Source organism: Numenius arquata, chromosome 11 (genome assembly GCF_964106895.1).
Source record: "Numenius arquata chromosome 11, bNumArq3.hap1.1, whole genome shotgun sequence".
Taxonomy (NCBI): Eukaryota; Metazoa; Chordata; class Aves; order Charadriiformes; family Scolopacidae; genus Numenius; species Numenius arquata.
In genome coordinates, this window is record NC_133586.1 from 19,349,450 (window position 1) to 19,359,114 (window position 9,665).

Below are 9,665 nucleotides of genomic sequence, written 5' to 3' on the forward strand. Positions count from 1 at the left end.
CTCCAAAGGCGTGTCTGTGATTCACAGCTCCTACTGGGTGATGCCAAGGCCTTGTGTTAGGCAGTGCTCTCTCAGATTGAGGGACTTGTTTCAAAATGGTCTTTGATTTCTCAGGGAAGCGGTACCATTGTGCTTACTAACCTTTTTGACTTGGTTTTAACACCTGTGGGCAATAGCATAAAGAGATGGTGAACAGTTATCTTGGGACAGAAAATGGCAGGCTCCAGAACTGCCCATCTGGCTCCTTTCTTAACTGCTGACATTCACAATTTGTGACACTTTCAACAATATTTCATCCACAGACATAGTTTTGTCGGACCACTGGCAGTGTGCTTATCTCTGAAGAACGGTGCACTCCTTACTTACCCAATTAACTACAAGTGAAGTGCAGACGATTATGTCAATAATGCTTTTTAAAAAAAATAATAAAAAAGTGGAATGTTTAATTTATTTTCAAGGCTGTTGGTAAATCCTTAGTGTTACTTTACTTTTCCTTTTTTTTTTTTTTTTTTTTCTTTTCCAGGCAACATAGCAACTAACTAGCTCTGGTATGTATTCTAGATGAAGGACGGAATTTTTCCAAGAAGCCTGAGCAAGTTCTGTCCATGAGATTAGTCTCTAATGCTGCCAAATGCTGCTTCTGAGCTTCCTCACCTGAAAGGCAATGACTTTGTAAAACTCACATTTATGCTCTGAACCAATAAAATACGGGGAAAAGGCAACCACGTGTGTCTTAAATACTGTTTGTAAGTAATTTTCCAGAACAGCACTGGTGAGTATACTTGAAATTAGGAAATGGCTAAGCAACTCCCTGTGCCAAGTGTGGGCATGGGCAATCCTTTAAAAATAGTATTTAATTAATTAACACTTCTTCGAGTGCCACGTCCTATTTAGCACACGCTGCTCCGTTACTCTGCAGATATTTTATCCCTCTCGAGGGAGGGGAGGTAAAAAAAAGCCATCTGGAGCACAAGGCCGAAGTGAAGCCGACTCCCCTCCTTTCCCCCAGACCCCGCTTCCCGCCCAGCGCCGCCTGAGGGCATCCGCGGCCCTCGCCCTCCTCCTCCTCAGCCCGCGGGCGGCCGAGTCCGGGGATGCAGGTCGGTCCCAGTAGGCACGCGGGTGAGGGCAAGCTCCCGGGCTGTGAGGATACCGGGGGAAGCGGCGGCGCCGCCGCATTTAGGCGCAGAGGGGAGAGCGCTGGGGCAGCGCAGGCGGGGCTGTTACCGCACGTCTGTAAGGCCTTCTGGCACGAAACCCGGCGTTTCCCGTGCGCAGGCCGGGTGCCGGGATCCGAGCGCGGCTTCCTGCAAAGCGGGGAGGGGCGATGGGCACCGGCCGCCTCAGGGGCGCTGCCGGGGGAGGGGCCGGTGCTGGGCCGCCCCGCCCCGCCGGCCGGCTGAGGGGTGAGGCGGCGGCTGGGCCCACACCCGGCGGGGCCTGAGTTCCGCTTCCTTCAGCCCGGGCCGCTGCACTCCCGCGGGCAGCCGGCGCCGTCCCTACGGGTAGGGCGCATTTCTGAGATGGTGACGGTCCGGCCTCTCCTCAGACGCCTCTTTCGGGCCCCCGGCACGGAACTGCACGCCCACCGGCCGGGGGTGCTCGCCCCCCGGGGTGGCTCCGGGCACATCTCTCCCACAAAGCCAGCCCCGCCGTGGGCCTTTCGTTCCGGCTCCCCACAGGGATCGTTGGCAGCTGCGCCCGTTGTCCATAAATGTCCCCAACCCTGTGTCCCACGCCTTCAGTCACCCTCCCGGGGCCGAGCGCTGGGGACGGCAGGTACAGGCTGTGCCATCGGGACACCTCACTGCTGTGCCGTAGTGCTTGGGGGTAAAAAAACCGGTAAAAGTCCCGTGGTGGTGACGGAGGTTTGATTCCTCCTGGGGCATTCCCGAGGACGCTCCCAAGGCCGGGTTCCAGTAGGCGGGCACGGGCAGTGAGGGCCCTGGGTGCAGGGGTGCACAACCCCGGCCTGGCTTCTGCTCCCCTGGGCTGACATGGCCTGCTGAGGGGGCCAGGGTGGCCCACCTGGGGAAGGCCTGGCTCCCAGCCCCGTGCTCGGCAGCAGGGGCCCCTTCCAGCTTCCATGTTTAGGCAGGCCCACTGTTCTTATATGTTCTTTAAAATTAATTTCAAGTTGTCATTTCATTTCAATCCCTAGCAGGTATTCCCAAGAACCACAGCTACGGTAGGAAACAGACTGTAACAGAAGTGTTTTTAGATGCTGGTACTGCTTTTCTGTATTTTCTCACACAGTAATTAGGCTAGTCCTCCCTCTTTCAATAGCAATGTAGTTTGCATAAATGGGTAGAGTTATTTAACTGGTTTTTAACCACCCTGTCCACATCAGAGGTAAAATTGCTAGTTTAATTTTTCTTAAAAAGTAATTTATTGTCATGGGAAATGCGCTCTTCTTTAGAATGTATTTCTTTTGTGGTATTTACTTTGCAACTCTAACCAATTTATTTGCCTCATGGAGATCTTTATTAGAAATTTCAGATGCTAGTGGGAAATGCAATATGAATAACAGTTCTATTTGGGTTTTTCCCCCCATCTGTGACTCAAGGACTTTCGTCTGGCTGGTCTCCCTGCTGCTTTCTTCTCTTGTGTGGTTCGTTGCTGGGCAAACTGGTGGTAGCCATTAAGCATCAGTATGGAAAAATGTGCTCACCTTTGGAGTGCTGTTTTCTGTTCTGCTCCAGGGACTATTCTGATTTACCTACGATAGACTTCTGAAGTAAGTTACATGGTGTTTCCCATTTACTAGAGATTCCTTAGATGTGGAAGCATATTGGAGAAATAGCTAACAGTATTCAATATCAGCAGTTGTCTTGTGGCAACATACTTTCTCAAGAGTTACGTTTAATAGTAGAAAATAAAATTATTGCAGTCTTAAAGCAAATAATAAAACTTAGGAACTTTAATTTTTAAATTTGAGTCTATGATGCAAATTGGAGATCTAACACAGCTAATAGGGTTAACCCTACTAATTAACCCTTGTACTTTCTTCCATAGTTAGGGCCACCTCTTGGAAAGAAAGAGAATTTAAACCAAAGTAGTTTATATTTCATTTATCACAGCTTTCCATTACAAGTTACTATTAGTTAGAGCAAACTGCCTTTCAGCCATATATTTGGAAGTTTTCATGAGTTATTGTTGTTACTGCCTGCCAATTTTCTTCAACTTATGACACTAGCTCTTTCCGTAAAGATCGAAGTGATTAAACGACAATAAACTTTCCAAACTGCATTCTGCTTAAGGATATAGAATGAAATATTTAATTTGACCCTGAAAAGTGTTTTTTCTCTTTACTTAAATTCTATCTAAATGCGAACACAAAATTAATGGAGTCAGGTAAGTTTTCTGAGAAGTGGGTTACAGTGTCATATGGTAGCCTTTGATATCATGATGTGTTGCCTTGTGACTGCTATATAAAATGTCAGATGAGTGATTACAGTTGAGTGCAAAAGCAACAGCTTCCTTTGCTGACCTGGAATTGCATGCATAGCATTCTGCGATACTTACCTTGCCCTATAATTACCATTTTATGACAGAAATGTAATCTTTAACTCAAACAGTAAATGTCCTTTATGGGTAGGTTCTTATAATTGATGTAGTAAGTACAAACTGATAATGAGGTCAGTTTTGCCAGTTATCTTTCAAGACATTGATTTCTGATGTTAAACCAAGAGAAAAAGATTTTACTTGTATTTTCAGTTTCCAAATAATAAGTGAAAACTTTGATGTGTGTTTCAAAACTCTTTCTAAAATCTTCTTGCTTTGGGGCAAAGGTGACCAGTGCTGATTTTGATTAGTGTATATTTCTCCATACCAATGAATTAGATACCAGATTGCACTGGACTTCTGACAGCTTTTTGACAGACACATGTGCATCTCTTGTGTGGAGACGTGATTGCGTCTAGAGAATGCAAAGAAGTATGAAGTCAGTCAGAGTGACCTAAGCATTTGTGTGCAACCAAGATGAAGACTGTTATGATAACTATGTCAACTATTACATTGCATTAATAATCCAAAGATTCAGCTATAGAGGTGGCTGAGATGGTCAACACCTCTGTATGTTGACCATCTTTGTGTGTTTACCATAGTTAAAATATTTTAAGTCATACCATCTATTAATAAAATTGCTCTGTGCTTCTGATTTTCAGTTGGTCACCAGAGACACCCCTCCATACCCTGATTATATACTACCACACTCACTAACTTCACTAATTCAAGATCTAAAGGTTCGTGCTCCTTGTGTTTTTAAAGGAGATGTCAGATGCTTAAGTGCCTCTTGGAAGATTGCACAGCAAGTCTGTCATTCTTGATCTAGAGCAGTGGGTTCCAACAAGTGAGCTCAGCCTCCCCTGCAGAGGTTCACCTACATTAAAGTGCAAGCACGTTTTCCTGTGAAATTTTGTGCTACTTCATTTTGAGACATGCAGTGTCCTAAAATTTAAATGTTAGTGAATTCCCTTATTATTAGGCTTAACTTAAAATACAGTAACAGCTTGTCATAAAAAGGCATATCTGTTCATGTATTCTCTTTGAATTATTTGCATGCCTTTTCCTTCAGGGTATTCATACAAAATTTTAGAACCAGAAGATACTCTAACAAGTCTTTTCCTTATTTTGCTGCTTTTTTTATGACCGGAAGCTGTTTTAGTCCTATGACTGTATCTGTAGCTGAGGTTGGAAAAGTCATCTTTTCAAATGGGAGTCTGTGGACTTCCATTATATTTGACTCCATGACGGTTAAAACAAGTGACAATTTTTATGAATTGTGTATATAATATGTAAAGTATATATTATATAAAATATATTAGATGTATTTATTTTTATAATGTATTATTTAGTATATATTATATAATACATTACATATTATATGAAAATATATAATACCCCCATGTATTTGCCAGTAAAGTTTTAAAAAAATCACATTTTGAAAATGATACAGGTTTTTGTAAAAGTTCGAGTCAGCTCTGCAGGTGCTCTCAAAAGACAGATTACAAGAGTCCCATTGACTGTGTGTCAGCTGAAAACCATTCTTGCAGGCAGAAATTTCAGCTTAAACTCATTTCAGTTGTGAAAGAGGAAGGGCAGTCTGTTCAAATGCGTGTTTCTCTGCTCTGCTAAAGCTAAAATAGGTATCTGTGGTGAAGTGGTTCATAGAAATAGAGAAATAATTTGATCTGGGCCAGCTGCGTATGTTGAGGTTAATGGATAAAATTGTTTGACCCAGCGCTTGTTCTACCCAGAAAGGATTTTATCCGTACGTTCTTGGAATATGGGCCATACCTGTAGTAGCTTGTAGTAGCTTGCTCTTCTGTGATTTCCCTGATGAGTTTTTTTTCACTTGCTTTTGCTGAAGATTGCAGCAGTACAGAGCAATGCCCGCTCTCCCGTCTTTTGCTTTCCTTAACAGCTTTTCACCCTGTCACAATAAACAGTTAATTTTATTTATCTTATTTTTATTAGGAATAGGTAGTATTCTTTGCCCTGCCATAGAGCTACGGATAAGTGAGATGCCTGCAGAGCTGCAGATCACTGTAATGTTCTTCACAAAAGTATTTTCATTTTCTCAGTGTGTAAAAAAAAGATAATTCTCTGATGCTATAATTTCAACCTGTCCCATTTTTAGGGTGGCACACTCTAGAAGTTTAAAGTGGTAGGTTTTTGGTGGGGTTCTTTTTGAGTTGCTAGAGACTTAAATTTTCGAGCAAGGCAAGAAACTGTTCTTTGTATTTATTAACTGCACACAGAAAGCAAAGAACAAAAGAGAAAACATTGATGAAAAATGTCTGAAGAGTAGAGACTCTTCACTGCACAACCTCCCCACTCTTTCACTTTTTGTATACCAAATGTCCTAAAGACCTCCTTGATAGTCCTCCAGAGGTTGTATGACTTCTTGTTGAGAAAAATGTGAGGTTTTTTTCAACATATTCCTTTAAGAAAAGCACAGAGGAAAAAATATTAAAAGTAGCAAGCATTCTGCTTTTGTTTATATTTTTCTAGTGGATTAATTCCTAAAAGATTTTATAAAATGTATGCAATCTTTACAGAAGCAGTTAAAAGTTTAATTCTGTAAAAATAGCTTAGAAATTTTCTATGCTGGCAGCTTTTAGCCAGTCTGCTGGAAATGGAATCGGTGAATGTATACACATAGGATCATGATGCCAGGGGAAATATGATGTGTTGTTATTAACTGAGGAGAAGGGGCCGCTACCTTACTTGATTTTATCAGTGAAGCATTAGATGCATCCAAAGTTCCTAGATTTTTATTCATAAATTTTGATGGCTGTGTGTGTTACCATTAATTAATAGAAAACTCCTTAATAAGCTGTTGTTGCCATTGCTTAAAAAGCATTTAGCTTTCCCAGGAAGATAACTTGGGTCAGTAGTATGTGACTATTACATTTATATTGCATGTGCCTCCAAAAATATTTTAATATACTAAAGTCTATATAGGTACCTAGTTTGGTAGAAAAATAATCCTTGAGTAATAACACTTGACTTTCAATTCCTTGTTCCATAGTAAGTGTTCCAGCATTCATGTTTATTTTTACATTTCCTTTTGCTATTGTTTCCAAACTTGGATGTGTGGTGTTCAGAGGAAGTAAAAGAAGTGACAATTTTCCTGACTTGATTTTCTCGTCTCTAAGTCACTAGATGGTGCCATTTCACTTCTCTGGAATCAGAAACCGTTTGTCTTACATACTATTTTTAGTAACAGTTGTTAATTATGTTTTTTAAAGAAAACAAAATAATTGGACTTTAGAGTTCCTTTTTGGAACTATCGCTTTTTTTCTGGGACTATACTATATATATTGCTCAAATAAAACTAATGTATTAATGAAAATGTGCAGAATTTCCAAGTTCTATTCTTTTAAATTGCCATAAACTTCTAGGTTTACGTTCATTTACATATATTTTACTGACTTTGATGAGGAGACCTGTTTTGATAAAAATGCACATTTTAAATGTAGAATTTTTTGAGGGTCTTCTTTTCTTCTTGAGGTCCAGGTGAGTAACTGCAGCTAATGTGAATTATGATACGGATTGCTTCAGTTGAGGTATAGTGGTTTTCACCCATGGACAATTGCTCTATATTTCTCCATGACTGTACTAAGAATTGAAAATAGGAAAGTCAACAGTGTCTCATTTATGTATCTTAATGTCGTCCTGGGATACCACAGAAACAACTTAGTGCAGTTTCGTGTAACAGGCTAAAAGTTGTCTGGGGAACTTTTGTTTTATGATTTCACATTAAAAAGCTGTGTGGTAATTTAGTGTATTGTCACAACTTGTGCTCCGACTAAGAGTGATGGGTATTAAGTGATGGGTATTATTTCCAAGTTTAACCACTACCTTTTCTCTTTAGCTGGTCAGAAATAGGAAGGCTTGCAAAACCATTTTTGCAAAATGGCTTTGACACTTTTTCGTAATAGCTCAAATTGAGAGAATGGCAAAGCAGAACTAAACATTCAGAGGTATGCTTTTTATTAATGAAATTACTCATTTTGAATTATCCTAATATCAGATTTTGATTTGCTGGCCAGCAGTCTTTTCTTGGTGAGGAATGATGTTCTAAAGCTGTAGCTGCCATATTGTGGTAGAAAGTTGTCTTATGAGTGGAACAAGGTTAGCTATAGAACAACTTTATAAGTTTCAGAAAAAGTAGTGAATACATAAGTTGTCTAAAGCTATGCATTAAGTGGGTTACAGTTCTAGGTTAGAACTTGGGCAGAGCCTTTGGGACAGTCAAGAAAGGCTTTTAATGTGATCAAATGATCTAAAACCGGTACCACCAAAACGTTTAACTGGTTGTGTGAGTTGCTTGATTCCCCGAGGCTTCCAAGACACCATCTCTTTGTTACCTATTACTTACTGTGTGAAGAGCCAAGCAGGTACTAAATGTTGAAGGGAGCCTACAGGAGAGCTGGAGAGGAACTCTTTGTCAGGAAGTGTAGCGATAGAATGAGGGGTAATGGTTTTAAATTGAAAGAGGGGAGATTTAGATTAGATACTAGAAAGTTCTTTACTGTGAGGGTGGTGAGGCACTGAAACAGGTTGTCCAGAGAAGCTGTGGGTGCCCCATCCCTGGAAGTGTTCAAGGCCAGGCTGGATGGGGCTTTGAGCAACCTGGTCTAGTGGGAGATGTCCCTGCCCATGGCAGGGGGTTTGGAACTCAATGATCTTTAAGGTCCCTTCCAACTCTAACCGTTCTATGATTCTATAATTCTATGAGTGTTCTTGCTAGAGAAATGGATACTTCAGCGTATGCTGGTGCTCGATACTATCCCTGTGTCAGCCTGCACTCATCTTGGCAGTTGCGTACACCCACTCCAAGTGTTGTACAGCCACACGAGGCCATCCAGCAGCCACTGCTGTTTTTTCATCCACTATGAAGGTTGAACACGATGGGAAATTTTGTGTGTGTGTTACAAAGTCTTCTGTTTGGTTTTGTCGGGCTTAATTAAAGTACAGAGAATTTGAAATCTCTCTGCAAACATTTATTGAATAGGCAGCCAAAACTGAAAAGGGAGTTTACTTTTCTGTAATGTTCCTGATTATCTGGCATGTTTGAAATGTAGAACATACAAATATTGCCTTCTTTTGAAGAGGTCTGTGGGGTAGGTTAAGCTCCAGTTTACATTTTCTAGTTATGAAGAAAGGTCTTTGACTTTAAGTAGAAGGAAACCAAGGAAAATAAAATTAAGTGAAAGTGTTAATAAGATTTAAATATTCCTTGCAAGGTAATAATACCCCCCCCAGTGTCTTTTTGAATTTTTATGTCCCAACCTGTATTTGTGGTTAAAAAATCCTACACCACAATTAAGTCACAAACTGATTTTTTGAAATACGCTCAATGTGTAGTAAAATAACTATTTTGCAGTTTCCTTTTAGAATTTCAGAAAATCTGATTACTTGGCAATAATAAAAAAGCAATGGTTGGCAGTGGTGCTGGTTGTTCTGAGCCACTTGATGGCATTGGGTCTCGTTAGTTCACCAATTTCAATTTCTTTAAGGTCTTGACAGTAAGAGAAGTGGAAAGTGGGGCAGATTATCAGGTCACTATAAAATGAGCAGAGGTACAAATGGATGATTTATTTGTAGTATGAAAGTTGAGGGGAATATTCCACCCAGCAGTTGTCCAGTTCTGGGTGTCCTGCTACCCAGCCACGGGATATAATTAATTTTCCCATGTCTCTTTGTAGTTTGCTGTGTTCCTTCAGTTTGGGGTTACTGGGTCTGCTGATCCTGAGCCCTGAAATGGATGAAGCTCTGGGACAGACAGCTGCAGCTAACACTCTGCGTATTAAAGGACTCTGCATTTTTTAAAAGCTCTAATTTCTTTAAAATGACACCTTTTCATTTCACCTCACCGTTTGTTTGACACCAACCATCTCTTCTCATGTGAAGGACTCTGGACTTACATTCCCGCTACTTGCTTGAACTATCTTTATTTTTATTTTTGCAGACTTCCCTGCATCCTCACTGTGAAGGTACCGTAGTACTGTCCTTTATTACCCTGATCTTCATGGGGACTTTGACTTTCCTCACTGCAGGTGGCTCCCTGCAAACTCTGAAATGCTGCTTGTTAGGCAGGGACGGTGACTTCCTTTTAGCTCATCAGCATCTCAGATAGTGTCTAATACCCTCTA

At 41.1% G+C, this 9,665-nt stretch overlaps 1 protein-coding gene across 2 annotated transcripts in view; it reads left to right on the forward strand.

Annotated features, from left to right (window-relative positions):
• The window catches only part of RAB8B (RAB8B, member RAS oncogene family), a 30,538-nt gene extending 29,818 nt beyond the window's left edge, over window positions 1-720 (forward strand). For both annotated transcript variants that reach the window (XM_074155560.1, XM_074155556.1), the window contains one exon: window positions 524-720. The gene's annotated coding sequence lies outside the window, so the exon portion shown is untranslated. The remainder of the gene's footprint in view (window positions 1-523) is intronic.
• The last annotated feature ends 8,945 nt before the right edge of the window (window positions 721-9,665 follow it).